The sequence below is a fragment of the Ictidomys tridecemlineatus genome, chromosome 12 (assembly GCF_052094955.1).
Source record: "Ictidomys tridecemlineatus isolate mIctTri1 chromosome 12, mIctTri1.hap1, whole genome shotgun sequence".
Taxonomy (NCBI): Eukaryota; Metazoa; Chordata; class Mammalia; order Rodentia; family Sciuridae; genus Ictidomys; species Ictidomys tridecemlineatus.
In genome coordinates this window covers 20,719,705-20,739,019 of record NC_135488.1, presented here as the reverse complement: position 1 = coordinate 20,739,019, position 19,315 = coordinate 20,719,705, and the positions used below count along the sequence as shown (strand labels likewise).

Here is a 19,315-nt window from a genome sequence, read left to right as displayed (position 1 = left end):
TTCTGGTTTCATGTGTCCTCATTCTAATATCCTATATTGTCCTATTTGTGGGTTTCATAACTGCTTAAAAAAAGGTTTGAACAGCCACCATGTCTAAATTCTTTTGGAGGGCCTAGTGAATATCATTCCCTGCATCTTTTCCCTCTAGAAAGCAGTATAAACCATGAAGTGAAGGCACTCCAGGGAGTCTCTGATAGCCCTTCAGCTGGCAAGGATCTTTTCATGATACAGGGCTGGGACACTCAGAAAAACTGAGATAGAATGAAGACCACCCCCTTCAAATGCAGACTTTTTTTTTTTTTTTTCAATCGAGATATAAGTTTCCAAACTTATCAGAGTGGCAGGCAATGAGTTTATTAGAAGTGATGTGAAGGGGGAACAGGGTGAAACTCGGACAGAAGAAAGTGTGTTCTCTCTAAAAAGATAATAGCATGGCTCTCTTGAACTTCAGTTTTTTTTGAAGATCTAAAAAAAGATCAAAAAGAATCTTGACCAGATACACTTCTTGACTTTGAACTGACAGTAGGATAACATAAAACTCTCAAGTATCCTCTGCCATGACAACTTTAGGTTAATTAGGCTCATGTTCACCATTTCTAATTGAATTCTTAAGCACTAATTCCAGGAAACCCCTTTGAAATAAAAAAATTTATTTACATTCCAGTCCTCAGAGGGTCATGTTCTTCTCCTGTAGATTCTCAGCACCACATAAAAATAAGTAAATAAATTAAAGGTATTGTGTCCATCTAAAAAAAACTAACACCAGAAAACTGGGCACACAGGTGCCTATAATCCCAGCTACACAGGAGACAGAGACAGTAGAATGATAAGTTCAAGGCAAACTTCAGCAACTGAGACCCTGCCCCAAAATAAAAAGGACTGGGGATGTAGTTCAGTGGCAGAGCATCCTTGAGTTCAATCCCTACCACTGCAAAAATCAAAAGAAAGTAACAAAAAAAATAACACTTAGGATTTGCTCTCAGAAATTATTTCACAGATTTCAACAAAGTAAGGTACCCCAAACATTAGTTTCTGCTAGTTCCTCTTTTTTTTTAATCTTTATTTATTTCTTTTTATGTGGTGCTAAGGATCAAACCTCATGCCTCATATGTGAGGGAAACACTCTACCAATGAGCTACAGCACACTTCTCTGTGCCTCAATATCTTTATGTCTCAGGGAGGAAATAATTTAAATGACAATCTTCAAAGAAGCATATTTTATGTATAAAAATTTTTAAATATGGTAAAAGAAATAATTAAATCACATGCAGAGAGTAAATGAGAAAAAGAAGTAATGAAGAAAGAGCAGAAAGATCAATAAATAAACAACAGAAAAAAGTAGAGAAAATAGAGAAAAATAAACTAATTAAATGCTGGTTCTTGGGCTGGGGTATAACTCAGTAGTACGGTGTGTACTTACCATGTGTAAGGCCCTGGCTTGACCCCAAGCACACACACACACACAAAATAAATTAAAAATAAATAAATAAATAAATAAAACACTGGTTCTTTGAGAAGACAGAAAAAAAGTGGAAACCTCCAGTTGGGCTAATGAGGGAAAAAAGAGAGAATATACATATTACTAATATCAGGAAAGAAAAGATGATATCACCATAGTTTGTAGAGATATGGAAAGGACATATGCCAATAAATCCATCAACCTAAATAAAAACAACAAATTTCTAGAAAGATACCACCAAACTCGCCTACAATGAAAACCTGAATTGAGTAGTCACAGGTTTATATTTAAGAGAATTTGTATTTTTTAAAAAAAAGGAGAGAATTAAACAACAGCAGATGGGGTAGAGAGGGAAAATTAGAGGAAAGGGGAGGGGGGATAGTAGGGGAAAGGAAAGTTAGCAGAATACAACAGTCATTAATATGGTATTATGTAAAAATGTGGATGTGTAACTGATGTGATTCTGTAACTTGTATTTGGGGTAAAAAATGGGAGTTCATAACCCACTTAGATGATATGTCATGAGCTTTGTAATGTTTTGAACAACCAATAAAAAAAAAAGTACAAAAAAAAAATTGGAGCTTGAAAATCTTCCGTTAAAATTTTTTTCAGATCCAGATAGCTTCACTGGAAAATTCCAACAAACATGTAGGGAAAAAAAGAATTATACAAATTCTATAAGAAAACTGAAAAGGAGGAAATACTTCCTAACTTATTCTGAGGCCAGCATTAACCTGCTATCAAAGCCAGAAAATGACATTACAAGAGGTTGTGATACCTCTCATGAACACAGGTGCAAAATTCTATACAAAAATTGTGGGGAGAGTGGGGGGTTGTAAAAAGGGATAGAACCCAGGGCTTCACACATGCTAAGATAATGCTCTAATGTGGCTAGGCTAATGCCACATCCTCAGTCCTTTTTATTTTGATACAGGGTCTCACTTAGTTACCCATCGTAGCCTTGAACTTGTGAACCTCCTGCCTCAGAGTAGCTGGGGTTATAAGTGTATGCCACCACATCGAGTTCCCAAGCAAAATTTAAATGAATTAAATACAATAATATATAAAATGAATAATACCTCATGACTAAATGAGATTCATGCTAATATTTCAAAGCTGGTTTGCCATTCAAAACATATTACACATCATATTAGCAAACAAATAATAACAATCCAATACCCATTCTTAGTTCAAAAACAACAACAATAAAAACCTTAGGAATACAACAGTCTCTTTCTGATAAAAAGAATCCACAAAATTAACCTATATTTAACAGCACACATAATTTAAAAAAGATTGAATGTTTTTCTTTTAACATAAGGAACAAGATAAGGATGACCACTCCCATCATCTCTATCCAACAATATACCAGAGATTTTGCTTACTTTAATAAGGCAAAAAAAAAAAAAAACTGACAGTCAAGTGAGAAAGAAAGAATTCAAGCTATATTTTTAAATGATGAGATTATCTATATAGGAAAATCTAATGAAATATACCCCCAAAAAAAACTACTGCTAGAAGGTGAGTTTGGCAAAGCTGCATGATACAAGAGCTAGATACGGAACTGAATTGTTCTGTTGGTAATGAAAAATTTTATATTGAATTTTTTAAAAATACTATAATAATACCAAAAATGTCAAATATTTAAGACAAATTTGAAAGGGATATGCAAGACTTCTACTTTTAAAAGATTGCTGAGAGAAATTAAAGAAAATCTAAACAAATGGGAAGAAATAAAATGTTGATTTGTTGGAAGACTCAATGATGTTAAGAAGTCAATTCTCTCCAAGTTGATTCATAGATCCAGTATCTCAGAATCTCAGCAGGCTGTTTTGTATAAACAGGTAAGCTGATTATAAACTTCCAATGCATATGCAAAGGACCCAGAACAGTCCAAAGAACTTTGCAAAAAAAAAAAAAATCATAAGACAAACACTATTACAAAGGTAAAGTAATTCAGACAATGTGGTACTGATATAAAGATAAACAAGTAGATCATGGTACAAAATAGAGGCCAAAATAGATTCATGTAAACAGAAAACTTATTTTGGCAATGGTACAAAGGCAATTCAGCAAAGAGACAATGTTCATTTTTAATAAATGTTGCTGGAAAACTAAAAACCCATATACAATAACTCATGAATTTTTACCCCTGTTTTGTACCACATACAGAAATTAACTCAAAATGGGTCATATTCCTAAGTGTAAAACCTAAATAAATAAACCTCCTCAAGGAAACAGGAGCTAACTAATGTGACTTGGGGTTAGGCAAAGAGTTCTTAGATATGATACCAAAAGTGCATTAAAGAACAACTAGTAAATTGAATTTCATCAAAATTAAGAACATCTGTTCTTTGAAAGACACTGCTAGGGGAATGTAAAACATGTCAGTCTGGGACAAAATATCATAAATCTGATAAAGAATTTGTATCCAGAATATAAAAAGAACTTTTAAAACTTAATAAATAAGAAAAACAAATACCCCAATAAATAATAGCATACAAGATTTGATACTGTACCAAAAAATGGCAAATAAGCACATAAAAATATGCTCAACATCATCATCAGCCAATAGGAAAATACAAATTAATATCACAATAAGAGGCTGGGGTTGTGACTCAGTGGCACAGCACTTGCCTTGTACATATGAGGCAATCGGTTCAATCTTCAGGACTGCATAAAAATAAATTTAAAAAATTAAGGTATTGTGTACATCTGCAACTAAAAAAATATTTTAAAAATCACAATGAGGTAATACTATGTATCTATTAGAGTAATAAAATTTAAAAAGACTACCACAGTAAGTATTTAAGATAAAGACTTGGGGCAACTGAGTCTTCATTCACTGCTGGTAGGAATGTAAAAGGAAATGACAACTTGGAAAACAGTTTTGCAGTTTTAAAAATTAAAAATACCCTACCACATGGTCTACTTATATCACTTCTGGGTATTTTCCAAAGAGAAAAGCGAGCATAAATCCACACAAAGATCTGTAATATAGTTGTTCAGATATATTTAGTTCTAAGAGCCAAAAGCTGAAAACACCCAAATGGCTGTCAATGTTGAACAGATACATCCATACAATGGAATACTTTGAGCACTCAAAAGAATAAACAACTGGTATAATCAGAAACAGAGACAAATCTCAAAATAATTACACTGAATGAAAGAGCCAAAAAAAAAAAAAAGAGTACATGTGATATAAATTCATTTACATAAAACACTAGAATAAGTAAACTAACGTATAATGACAGCAGATCAGTAGGTTGGTGGTTGCCTGGAGAAAGGGACAGAGGACCATGAGGAGAGAAAAACATAGAAATTTGGGGTGGTGATAGATCTTTTCATTCTCCTCATTGTTATGATGGTTTCTTGGGTGTGAATATGTGTCAAAAATGATTAAATCATAGACTTTAAATGTGAAGGTTATTGGATATCAATTATACCTCAATAAAACTGTCTTTAAAAAGAGCTACCTGAATTATATAATATCAATTTTACATTGTCCCTTTTCTGTTAGCATACCGAAAATTTTCACTGTAGCAAACTTACTCATATAACTGCTTCAAATACACCTTTTCCTTTGAAATTTACTCTATATAAACACGACTGTAAAAGTAAATTACTGGATTATGGATGTGGCTCAAGTGGTAATGTGCTCACCTAGCATGGGTGCGGTGCTGGCTTTGATCCTCAGGACCACATAAAAATGAAATAAAGATGTTGTACTCACCAAAACCTAAAAAACAAAAATTAAAAAATTCTCTCTCTCCTCCCTCCCTCCCTCTCTCTGTCTCTCTCTCTCTCTCTCTCTCTCTCTCTAAATAAACCTAAATTACTATTGGATAGAAAAGTTAACAAATTGATCTCCCTGGATTGCACACTTGTCTGTTTACTGGCTTCAAATGAACTCTGAATGTTTAGCTAAACTCTCAGTACTGAAGGCTCAGTCACTGAATACTGAAAACACTGTGTTTGAAAGCAGCCCTAAAGAAATTCATTAATTCAAATAAATGTTTACTGCACATGTGCTCTCTGTATGTTATGGTTAAAAGGGCTGGATTTTTTGAAGAATGGACAGTACCAAATTAAAAATTATTCCACGGAATAATTTGTAAGGTTTAGCAACACTTAAATCACATAATGAAAGAATAGCAATGGAAGAAGACCACAGACAGCGAAGAACAATGACTCTTCTAATTAAAGGTTAAAATAATAAATTTCAATAACATGACTGAAGAACTGTATACTAACAGCTTAGAATTCCAAAATGACAAGTATCTCTCATATCTTAAGTGAACTCAGAACAAAGATTAAAAATTACTTCCACACACAGCAAGTATGGAGTCTGCCAGCTCTAAGTAGTCATTCTGGCTTAGAAATATAAAAGGATATGAAAAGACAGACCCCAAATTATTATTTTTTTAAATATCAATAACAAATAGAAAGTTTTAAGTAAATTCTCTAACAGTTGGTATCAAAAATAATATTCTGTAACAGCATATTCTTCATTACTGAACTCAGCTAACTGGACCAATAATGGAAATTACTATATTTTATAGAAGATGCAAGCTTAATTATTCACCACAAATAAAACCATCCATAGCTCTGCCATAATATACAAGACCTTTTACAGCATAGCAAGGGCAGCCATTTGAAAACCTTACACTATCTTTTTCCCTTGCAATGATAATACCGTTTAAGGTTGTTTATCTAAAAGAACCCAACATCTCCTCCATTTGTGTACAATGAATTGAATCATTTTCTTCTGTCATGTATAACTGATTACAACTAATGCGTAATTTGAAAAAAGAACCCAGGAACTCATGCCAGGTACCCAAAAATCTATAAAAATCATTTGTTAGTGGTAACTGTGGATGGTATGTGCTTCAGATTCCCTTAAAAATTTACTCTTCTTCTAAATTTATTCAGATTCTTCAAAACTGTCATGTTTTGTGTTCTCAAAGGTATAATTTTGCTAAACAATGAGCTTTTAATGAATTTTGACTGACATGATTTCTCTACACGTCTTTCAAACACATCATACACAAATTCATATCTACATTAAACAATACTAATCCTGAGTGTTCAGTAATCATTGAATCTAGACAATGAGTTCTGCAAGCACAATATCCAGGTATTCTTATCTTCACTGAGAAGCAATATGCTAAACAAAAGATGAAGAAGACAACCATAGTATTGAGTTATTGCATCTTCTATTTATTGATTTTTTTTTTGGAGTTTTACAAATGAAAATTGGTAAATTGGTGAAAAAAAAAGCAAAGACATTTAACCACTTAACACAGATTTTGGTGTCTAAGGAGGGTTCTGAAGCCAATTTCCCACATACACCAAGGGACAAACAAATATGCAACTGACTATGATATTGTGTTATATGATAGGGTGGTAGGACAAAAATATTTAGCCTCTAAGTTAATATAATTATATTTTTGCCTTAATTTTTTAAAAGAATCAAGCAGCTTCTCCCAAGTGGAGAGAAATATTACTAATTTATATAAACACAATTATGTTTTTATAAAATTTAATAATAAAAATTATGGCATACCTAAGCTAAAAATAATTTGGCTTTACTGAATATACAGTGAAGACAGAATTAGAAGCACAGTCATCTCAAAATTAAAGAGTAAAAATATTAAAGTTGAATTCCATTCTAGGCTGGTATTACAAAAACTATTAAGATATAGGAATCAGGAGTCAGATTTCAAGATGCCGAAATATTAAATTTGTAATCATTTTATTTTTGAATAAGAAATGGAACTACATTAACTTCTGCTACTCAGAGTACACAATCTTGACATCAACTGAATTCTTACTTTTAAGGTGAACTTTCAGTCCTTTCCATTCACAAATAAGACCTGATTTATTAAGTTCTCTGATTTGTATCTCTAGAGTAGATCACAGCACATTTTCTTAGTACAATATATATTGTTCCAAGTGTTTTATAAACATCTTTTGTGAGAGTTTACAGGAGTGATCTGAAATCACTTCCAAGATTCCATCCTATAACTCAGTTATTCTTAAAAAAAAAAAATAGAGTTTCTCTGCCTTATCACTTTCATTTTCCTATTCATCACAAGTCTGATTCTAATCTGCCCCTCACACACACACAAAATCACTGGCAGGATTATCAACAGAAAATTACAGGCATTAAATTCTAGGCAGGGCAAAAAGGCACAATTTTGTTACTTAGACATGAAAATTACAGGTCCACACCACAACTGAACTTTCAAAAAAGTCTTTTAGCCAATAAGAATAAATCTCAAGAGTTATCAATCACTTAGCTCTACATGGGGCTCCTAAATCTATATTTCTTGATCAAATGATCCATCCTATGCCTGCTATGCATGGCTACCTATATGCATTCATTCACAGATGTGCCAAGTACAGTAATGCTAGGCTCTGAAAGTCATAGCAAAGAAAAGAACCAGTCCCTAGAGAGGCTTCTATTAGTGAATAGAGTCAAGTGAATAGTCACAGGAACATAACATCTTGGCAGTCACATCCCAAACTAAGCTGGTCTAAAAGTGAACTCGGTTTACTTCATGCATTCTAGTCTACTCACTTGTGAACCTTGATCTTGCACAGAAATGCTATCATGACAGGCTACTCAGGCCACAAACTTTTGAGGCATTTTCAACCTTCTGCTTCAAATCTTAATAACTGCCCAAGCCAGATTGAATAAAAAAAAAAAAACAGATGGCTCTGCTCCACAATGCTTCCCAAATTCTGGGAATGCTAGTGATGATAGCAGAGAGTTCCCAGCAAAGCTTCTGCCTTAGCAGGAGGCAATAAAACCAAACCTACAAGTAATCTTGGCGGCTGGGGTTGTGGCTCAGTGATAGAGAACATGTCTAGCATATGTAAGCCACCAGGTTTGATTCTCAGAACCACATAAAAATAAACAAAATAAAGTTCATCACCAACTAAAAAATATATATACATTTAAAAAAAAGTGCTCTTGGGATTTTAAAAAGCATGGCTGGGAGGAGACCCTCTTTCCTCCCTCTTTTTAGAGAGCCTGAGGATGACCCCTGCTCTGTTACTTTTAACCCCAAGGGCCTAAAATCTTGCTGGCTTCTGTGGCATTTCATTCCTTTGAAACCTTCTTCAGAAATCTTTCTTCTTAATAATCCTCCTTTTAACTTATGATGGTTGATGCAGCCAAGCATCCAGATTTTCACGTTCAAAAAATTTCCAGTCTGTGTATTCACCTCAACCATCAGTACACTAGCTCAGGTCTTCATTGGCGCTTATCTGGACTAGTCCAACAGCCCCACAATTCTCTTATTTCTAGTCCTCACAACCACCATCTGTGATACAATAACAGGAAAAACCGTGTTCCCCACACACACCCAAACTCATCAATAGCTCTGCATTATTAAAGAAAGATCTAAAATCTTTAACAGGACTCACCCCACTCTCTATACACAATCTTCTCTCCAGCCAAAGAGCTGTTTCTCCTTGACTCAAATTTTAGCTCTGACTACCCAGAACTGCTTGGCTTTGGACTGGACCTCAGAAATCCACACCCACCACACTGAATTAATTAGTAAGTAGGAAGTTCCCATTCTTGAAAACCTGAAGAAATCACAGAAAAGTGGCTTTCTTCAGGTTTGCTTCTGGGTATCAAAGTCATCACAATGATGTCTACATTTTATTACATCGATATCCATAAATATTGCTGTTACAGATCACTGGTGCCAATATACACAACACACACAGCAGCAAGTATCTGAAAGGAAGAATCAAAGATTATAACAAAAGGTTCTGATCATCCATGCATCTCTGCAGACAGAGCACCAGCACTGACTCACTGTGAGGATTTCTCACCCCTTATCCTCCACTGGTGCCACTACCCTCTGTAGAAATCTGTAGCCTGACACATGACTTCTTGTTTTTAAAGGACAGGACCATGTCTCCAGCATTCCTAGATCTCCAAGCCCAGTCAAGTCCTCAGAATACATTAGACACCTATAAATATTTACAGAATAATATGTGCATTCTGAGCTAAGCAGAACACTCAAAGACATTTTCTGATTTTAAAGAGGGCACTAGATATCAGGTTTGAAATCTTGGGCTTCTTCTATTAATTTCATGAAAATATTTGAAAACACAATTTTTTTTTTAATATCTCTAACCCATTGTGTAGTTAATAAAATGACCATTATTTCTGTAGAAAAAAATTTAATGGGAGATTTGAGAAATAAGGTCTGAGGTTTTTTAACTTATAGAAAATTTCAGAGAAACTGCATAAGGAGACAAAAAAACTGGCAAATTAGACTCCAATAAAAAATCTACATGCTTCATAAGATGTGAAAAGACTATAGAATAAGAAAAATATTATACTTCACATATCTGATAAGAGTACATTTGTGTATTTCCAGAATACATAAGAACTATTACAACTGAACAAGAAAAGAACAGCTCAATTTTAAAATGGGCAAAGGATCTGAATAGTCATTTGCCTAAGAAAGATAAACAATGGCAAACAATTACATGAAAATATACAATTTCATTAGTTATCAGAGAAATCCAAATCAAAACCACAATGAGATGCCACTTCATACCCATTAGGATGACTACTATGAAAAAAAAAAACATATTAAAGTGTTGGCAAGGATATGGAGAAATGGAATCTTCAAACATTGATGATGGGAATGTAACATGGTAGAGTCACTTTATAAAACAGTCTGGCAGAGTTACTTATGGCCAATAAATTTTACTCAAAAGTATCTACCCAAAAGAAAACATAAGTCAACTCAAAAACAAAAATATTCACAGCAGCATGATCATAAGAACCATAAAGTGCAAGTCACCCAAATATCCATCAACTAATAAATGGATAAACAAACTGCAGTGTATCCACATAACAGAACACTATTTCACAATAAAAAAAAAATAAAGTTCTGTTATGTGCTACCTCAAAAAGAGGCTAAGAAGCCAGACACATAGGGCCATATATTGAATGATTACATTTATATAACATGTCCAGAACAAGTAAATCCACAAAGAGAGAAAAAAGATTCATAGCTACATGGAGCAAGAGTGAGTGGAGTGTGATGACTAAAGGGTATAGGTCTTCTTTGAAGGTGATAAAAGTGTTTCAGAATTAGACACAAAATAGGCACACAACTATGTGAATATACTAAAACTCAGTGAATTGCACATTTCAGGGGTGACCTTGATGGTAATGTGAATTATATATCAATAAAGCTGTTATTTTTTAAAATGGCTACACAAAGTCAAATAGTAACACCTCTGCACAAGGCTCTGGTGAATCACTCTACCTGTGAAAGAATAATCTGTCATAAAAACATACAATCTGTTCAAATGGGGAAATAATCTATGTTCCTACCAATAAATTCCTATTGCAACCAATCTAAAAACCAAATCCAAAGTAAAAAGAGCAGAGAACAAAAGAGAATGCAATTCACAATTAGCTGGCAGGTTACAGAATGAAACTAACCAAGAACTACAAAAAGGAAAAAGTTTATTAAGACTATCCAGTTCTTATCAATTACATGATGTAAACAAGTCAAAATCCTGTATACTCATAAAAAAATCTGCTAGCTTATTTATTAGCACAAAGCAAGGAAAAAACAAAAAACAAGCATTCTCTTCTATAATCAAATTAACATCCCACAGAAGGTCTGTTTGTACTTGGCAGCATGAACCTTTCATTTCAGAGTGCTGCTAAATTAATCAAGCCTATGTTGTATTGAACACAATGAGCCAGACACCCTGGCATGCTCCTAGACTTCATTAGTTGATTCTGAGGAACATTAAAAATAAAAAGGATAGTATGAATTAGGGCAAGGGTGGTGAGAGAATAAAGTAATTGTCAGTCTTTTCAACATTTCCATTATCTACAATACAACAATGGAAACAGTCTAACAACTTTCTTTTTTTTTTCTTTTTTAGTGGAACTGAGGATTGAATGACACATGGATGTACTATAAAGGGGCTAACCCCCAGACCTTTTTATTTTAATACATGGTCTCACTAAGTTGCTGAAGCTGGCCTTATACTATTGATCTTCCTGTTGCAGCCTCTGAAGTCCAATGAAATTTTCTAAGATTCTACCAATACGCTTCTCTGTTTGCATTACCCTTCTCTGTATGCCTAAGAAAGCACTGGAACTTAGATAGAGAAATCTGAATTCAAGTGATATTTTTTTGTTTGTTTGTTTTTATTTTTTTAAACCTGCTAGCTACATGCCCAAGGACAAATTTCACAATTTTACTGAGTCCTTGTTGTTTTGAGAATAAAATGAAGTAATAATGCACACAAAGAGCACAGTGCAATGCTCAATCCAAGCCCACCACAAAAATCCTCACTGTTCACAACTCTTCACAGAAAATACTCATTTCAGAACTTATACCAGAGTAGGTGTAATTAATATTGGCCATCATTCTACCTTGTAAACATCTAAAGAGCTATGAAGAATTAATACTGAATGAATAATCTTCCTCCTCCATTCCCCTCCCACATAGGTTTTGAAAAGCTATCAATAAAGTCTCTAAAAATATTAAATCACAGCATGACACAAAGCATTCATTCACCTAAAAGGTATTTAAAAGTACCGAACTGAGAGACAGAAAAACATGAAGAGAAACACTCTATTAGAAAGAAATGCCTATTTTGCAGTGCAATAATTGGTAATCTTTCCATAAAGATTGATGCAATGTGTTTATAATTTCCAGGTGTCAATAATCTGTTTTTAAGGTAAAAGAAAAAAGAAGTGGGATGGTTTCAACCACCAAGAAAAGATGTGAGAAGATATCCTTTCTCATTGACAGCAATTAATGTTTGAGTTATGGCTTCTAGAATGTTTAGACTGAAGAAAATTGTTATATTAGAACAGACTGAAATACATCTAAAACAAAACACAGTGGGTTTAACATACACAAACACAATCTGCACCTAGGTGTCCTCTCTAAACAAACCAAAGAAGAAAAATCTTGTTTGAAATTCCAATTGCACTGCTATAGATAAGATGTGGGGGTGTGGGATAGTGGTTTTCAGCCATATTCCCATGCTGGATGTCCAATTAAAGACAGCATCTAGACTCTGTAGTAATAGACTTGCTCTGCCTAGCTCCACACAAATTTGCATTATGTCACACACTGGACAAAACTTTCAGGGTTAGGAGGGAGGAAATTTCTCAGGGGAATGGGATGTTCATAACTTTGGGAGTTTCACTAAGCTCTGAAATCTTTATGGACCTTGTGCCCCAAAGCTACTCTTATTCCCTCCTCTTTCTAAAATTCCACTCATAAGACTTTGAGTTAACAGTGCCCCTTGGGGAGATCTGGTCAATTGCAAAGTCCACAGAAGGAACCCTGAGTGGCTCTTATCTACACTGTACACCAGCACTTGGTATCTCTCCTCCCACTGCAGCTCAGTACTACCACCTTGATTGCAAAGCTGTTTTATCTCAAAGAGTACAAAGTCTCAAATTCTTCACAGGAAGACTGAACTTCTCTGTCTACCCAACTTTCCAATAAAATGATCACTTACTATGCCAGTCTAAATTAAGCTTTATGCCTCATATAGAAAGAAACTGTTTCAAATGCACAAAATCCAACCCATGTTATATGTAATGAAGACTTTTTTTTTGATAGTTGTAGAAGAACATAATTAATTGATTGTTTGTTTGATTGATTGATTGATTTTTTTGCTGAGGATCAAACCCAGTGCCTCACACATGCCAGGAAGGCACTCTACCACTGAGCCACAATCCAAACACTGTAATAAAGTCTTAAAATCTATTTAAATGTAGTATAAAAATTTTAACAAATGCAGCTGACAGGAGAAATAAAGGATAAAGCCTTCATTTTAATTACAACTTCTATTTAATCCCTCACTTTTCAGGGATATTTTTAGTAGGCATTAGGGCACAAATTAAAGAAATGAACTCATCAGTATAATAAAAGGCACTGTATAAACAATTTCCTCTACTGCCACCGAAAAGAGATTCAAGAACCTCAAACATCAAGATTTTAGAAAACAAATAAGATTACATCATTAGCCACAATAAGATCCCAGAAGGAAAACCTCAGAAAAACCTCATTAATCTTGCCCAATAATGAAGACTCAATAATTTCAAGTCTGCCTTGATTTAATTTTGGACTATGTATTAAGAAATAATGGCTAGGGGCTAGTGTTATGGCTCTGTGGTACAGTGCTTGCCTGGCACATGCAGGGCTGTGGGTTCAATATTCAGCATCACATATAAATCAATAAAATAAAGGTATTGTGTCCAACTAAAACTAAAAAATGAATATTAAAAAAAGAAACAATTGCTAGGCAAATTAAAGTGCAAATAAAAATTGCTAGAGGATTATTTGATTTTAAGATTTTCACATGAAAAACTACTTCTGCAATAATACTAATTAAAACTAGTTACATTTATTCTTTAGAATCCTGTATTTCAATAGAAATCAAATATACAAAATACAGAATAAAACACTGGTTAAATCTATTATATCATTAATTTTTCCATCTCTCTATTTACTTAGGCCTTGAAAAACTGGTTTAGGAGTCAGAAAAACTTCACAGGCAGGTCCCAGACAAAGACTTATTCATTCTACTCAAATACTGGCAATCTAATTCTCTGCTTTTATTAAAAAAAAAAAAAAAGTAAACCATACAATTATATTTACTTTGTTTGTGGGGTGGGCATTTACTTAAACCTAATTTTCAAACAACATATTGTGAAAAATATTGCCATGCCTATACTGCGAAACATAAACAGACCTTAAACAAAATCCAGCAGCATACCTAGTTTAAATACTTACTCTGTCCATAATGAAAAAAAAAAAAAGATTTAAAATACATGGCTTATGTGATTTTAAAAATTAACTAGAATATAGTACAAATCAAATTTTGAAACATAGTACCATCAAATGAAATAGTAGCAAGTGCCATAGTTATGCACATCTAAATTAAATAAAACTATGTTTGTCTTCTCTAAATTAAAATGTATGGGTATTGACTTTCACATCTTCAACCTAATAATAAATACATATCAACCATTGGGAGATTGAGGCTTAGGCAGGAGGATTCTAAGTTCATGGCCAGCCTTAGAAACTTAGTGAGGCCCTAAGCAACTTAGCAAGACCCTATCTCAAAATAAAAAATAAAAAAACAAAAGGGCTGGACATGTGTTTCTGTAGTAAAGTACCCCTAGATTAAATCCCCAATACAAAAAAAAATTAAACAAATAAGTAAATAATGATTTGGGTGTCTGTGGATGCCCCACCAGGTAGGTAGGTACTCAGTGCTGAATAAAATCTGGTGAATAAATCACCAGTTGGACCATATGGTACAAACCTTGGGGTACTCTGTAGATAATGTTAATTGAAGTGAAAACAAAACCCCCCTCAGGAAAGGCAATCAAGATGTAATTTATATATAGAAGACAGTTTAAAGTTTTTTTTTTATTAAGCCAAAGAATAAACAGTAGGTCAATGACAAAGTTGTGAATCTGCTTCATGTGAGGCCATCTTTATATGTAACTCTTATTTGATTGAAATAAAATCTAAAGCAAATATAAAATTAAAAATCATATTTACATTAGGAAGTGAAAACATCTTTTGGACAGAAGAAATACACATAGGTTTAATACACATAGGTTTACACATGAACACACAATCACATAGTTTACATGACTCAAAAACAGTATATTATCAACCAATTATGGAAATAATATTCTGTATGCTATTAAGCCATTGGTATCCATGTTTGAAAATTGTTAAAAAAATTATTTTGAAAGTTACTTTAGGCTTCACTTCAGTGAATAAAACACAAAAGTACTGCTCTTTGCAGAGGAAAACATTCTGTATTCAAAACAATTATAGTTGGTTGATCAAGTTTTCAATTTTTTTTAATATTTACTTTTTATGTGGACACAATATCTTTATTTTAATTTAATGTGGTGCTGAGGATTGAACCCAGTGCTTCATGCATGCCAGGCTATCACACTACCACTTGAGCAACATCCAAAACCTCAAGTTTTTAAATATTAATATTGATTTAAAATGAAGGCAAAAGATAAAAAAAACAACTCAGTATACTTAAATATTTGCATCACATTTATTCCTAAGAATATCTGACACATAAGAGTCACAAGTATGTACTTAAGAAGAGAATTCTTTGTTAATAAGAATATTGAATGAAAAAAATTTTTGAATAACACAAGGTTTCCTTCAATAGTTGAATACAGTGGAACACACCTGTTATCCCAGAAACTCAGGAGACTGTGGCAGGAGGATCACAAGTTAAAGGACAGCCTCAGCAACTTAGTGAGGCCCTGTCTCAAAATTATAAAATAAAATATAAATAAAAGGTTCTGGAAATCTGATTTACTGGTGAGGTGCCCCTGGGTTAAATCCCCAATACCAACTAAAAACATGTTACTCAAAAATGTACTTTTTCTTACTATTAGATTAGCAAAGATTAAAAAGATTAACAAAACTTGGTATGAGCAAGGGTTTTGAAAATAAGATTCTCATGGTCATTGAAGGGGATAGTTTTTACAGATAACAGCTTAGCCATAGTTATCAATATTTAAAACATATATAATGTTTGACCTGGCAGTTATACTTCGAAGAAGATAAATGAATAAGTATACTATTACCAACATACCATTATTCACAAGAAAGAAAAACAAGTAACAATGTAAATGGTTATCAAAGGAGTAGATAGATAAAGTATGATGCCTCTAAATGATGGAAAACTAGGCAGCAAGGGCTGGGGTTGTAGCTCAGTGGTAGAGCACTGGCCTGGCACCTGTGAAGAACAGGGTTTGATTCTCAGCACTGCATATATAAATAAAGATCTACTGACAAATAAAAAAATTATAATTAAAAAAAACAGAACTAGGCAGCCATTGATCACCCATGATTATGCACATCAGTTTCAACTCACAAATAGAGATATATAAAACATATTAAAAATGACCACATAGCTCCATATAGAGAGAAACTGCTATTTATTGAAAGTCTTTATTACTGCTATTTATTTAAAGTTTTCTGTATACTTTCATATCCATCAATAAGTTTCCAAACATGAGTTAATGGTGGCCATTTCTTTGTGCAAGAATTGAGGGCTTACTATTGTTATTATGTTGTTTTTATGGGTAGAAATTTTTCTAATTATTATAATAAAAAATCACAACAAACTTTTAAGATAAAGAAGTGCCTCTATATCACCAAGATTACTTGAAGTCTTTTCAACCTCCTATTTAAGAGGAAAGAATTCATTGAATGTTGCTAGATGTAATACAGGATCTCCTTCTCAGAACCACACTTTAAAATGACAAGATAATAGAAATTAAAATATTAGAGTCAAAGAGATAGGAAAAGACAAACATCATTATTCAGAAAGCTCACATTATTGGTATCCACCTTACCACCCACAGGTTCTATGAACTGAAACACTCCTAAAAAAATATCCCTTTTACAACTTAAAGAAGCAGAATAAATAATAATAATAATTAAAGAATTTTTAAGATGTAAAATCATAAAACACTTACCACAGTGAAAATATTTAATTATTTTCCTGTCTTACATTCTTTCTTAGCACCTGAAAAAAAAAAAAAAAAGGTTGGAGAAGTTAAATAGATTTTAAATGTATACATTTAATCTGATGTTTGTTTCTTTTAGATTTTCGTTTTTCTGGCACCAGACAAAATAGTTCAAAAGTACTCATGGAAAAATAAACAAGCAAGAATTCTCAGGAATATGAAAAGCAACAAGGGGAAACTAGTTTTAAAAGATGTTAAAACTTTTATAAAACCAATAATGTGATGCTGGTGTATGAAGAAAAAGACTAATAGAATACAAACCCCAGAGACACCCCAATACATCCAAAAGTTAAAATACCATAAGAGTATTCAAAGAAGGGCTCTAAAATCAACAGTTGAAAATAACAGGCACACAGAAAAAGATAAAGTTGAACCTATGCATCATTCTGAACACCAGAAAAAATCCTAGTTTGAATATTTAAATATAAAAGTGATACCATAAAAGTACTTAAAGAAACCATGGGCAAATTCTAAAAATCTTGGAGGCCTTTCAGTGACTTAAAATCCAGATACCTGGACTGGAGCTGTAGCTCAGTGGTAGAGTGCTTGCCTAGCACATTTGAGGCACTGGGTTCAATCCTCAGCACCACATAGAAATTAAGAAAAATTTTTAAAAAATATCAACATACCATAATGAGTAATATAAACTGTAGAATTCAAAGAAAAAAATGTAAGACTTCTGTATATCAAAATATGTGAAAGTAAATAAAAAATAAGTGAAAATTTGGGGAAAAATTTTAATTCATATCACACAGGGCTAATCTCTACAGTTTATAAATTTCTAGAAATTGATAAGGGGAAAAAAGCAATTTGAAACAAAAATTTGAAAAAACACATGAATAGAGAGTTTACAGAAAAAGAAGTAAAACTAGTTTTTAAGCATAGGAGCTCAACCTCATTAATAATGATAGCAATGTACATTAAAACAACTCTATATTGATAATTCTCATCCATCAAACTGTTAACAAATTCAAGGGTTGTAAAGGCACAGTACATTGGTAAGGCCCCAGAAAAACAGAAACTCTCTCATACACTTCAATCTGCCCTCCTGTATCTGTGGTATTCAGACTCGATTTAAAAAATTTTAAAAAAATTATCATACAGAACATATACTAACTTTTTTCCTTGCCATTAATCCCTAAATAATACAGTGTAACAACTATTTACATGGCATTAATATTGTATTAGGTCTTTTAAGCAATCTAAAGATGATTTAAAAGTATGCAGATGTGCATAGGTTATATGCAAATACTATGCTTTTTATATAATAGACTCAAGCATCCTTGAATCTCAGTATCCACAAAGGGGTCCTCAAACCAATTCTCCAAGGATAAAGAGGAGCAACTGTACTTTTGGGAGTTTAAAATGATGCAACACTTAAGAAAGGAAGTATTTAACAAAGCCATAAATGTCCTGCCCTCTGGCACAGTGATCCCACTTCTAGGAATGCATCCCACAGATGTACCTGCATATGTAAAATGATATATATACAAGCTGTTTCACCACAGTACGGTTTTTGATAAACCTAGAGAAGACCCAAATACCCACAAGGGTGGCTGGTTAAGTAAACAAGGCACTTAATAGATGCTATTTAAACACAGCTTTTTTTTTTTTTATAAAAAAAAGTGTTTTCTATAAACAAAGATTATATTCTTTCTAAATAAATACTAATAGGAAAAGATCTCAAGAGCATATAAAGAAAAAGCCATGGGACAGAATTAGTTACATATTATGCTACAGTTTATATAAAAAGAATATAGTACACTGGCATTTCTCTAACTATAAAAGGAAACAATTGGCATCTATGGGAAATAAATTAAAGAAGGTTATTCAAAAAAGAGGGGTGAAGGGGGGAGGGGCAAAGCAGTTGGAAATCGGATTTTTCCAAGCATGGCTGTGTCATTTTAACTTTTAACAAAAAGAACATTAAAAAGTTTTTTTAACGTTAAAAAGAATACTTACACAAAGAAGAAAAAGAGACACCTATAGATAAGACTTAAAAAGAAGCTTTAAATAGATTTTTATATAGATTTTTTGCTCTGAAATTAGATGCTGAAAAGCAATCTTGGTGTGGTTATCACAAAAAAATATGCTTTTTCCCCCTTCAATCAAGTTAAAGGATATGATAATCTGTTTTTAAAAAAGCTATTTGAAGGAGTAAGAAATTAGGAAAGCAGGAGGATCCCAAGTTTGAGACTGCTTCAACAGCTTCAGAAGATCCCATTTCAAGAAGGGAAAAAAGGGTT

General features: G+C 33.1%; 1 protein-coding gene across 1 annotated transcript in view; it reads right to left on the bottom strand.

Annotated features, from left to right (window-relative positions):
• LOC144369104 (uncharacterized) overlaps nt 1–17,070 on the bottom strand; it is an 84,256-nt gene extending 67,186 nt beyond the window's left edge. Inside the window, exon 1 of the mRNA XM_078028170.1 lies at nt 17,019–17,070. The gene's annotated coding sequence lies outside the window, so the exon portion shown is untranslated. The remainder of the gene's footprint in view (nt 1–17,018) is intronic.
• Nucleotides 17,071–19,315: the final 2,245 nt, after the last annotated feature.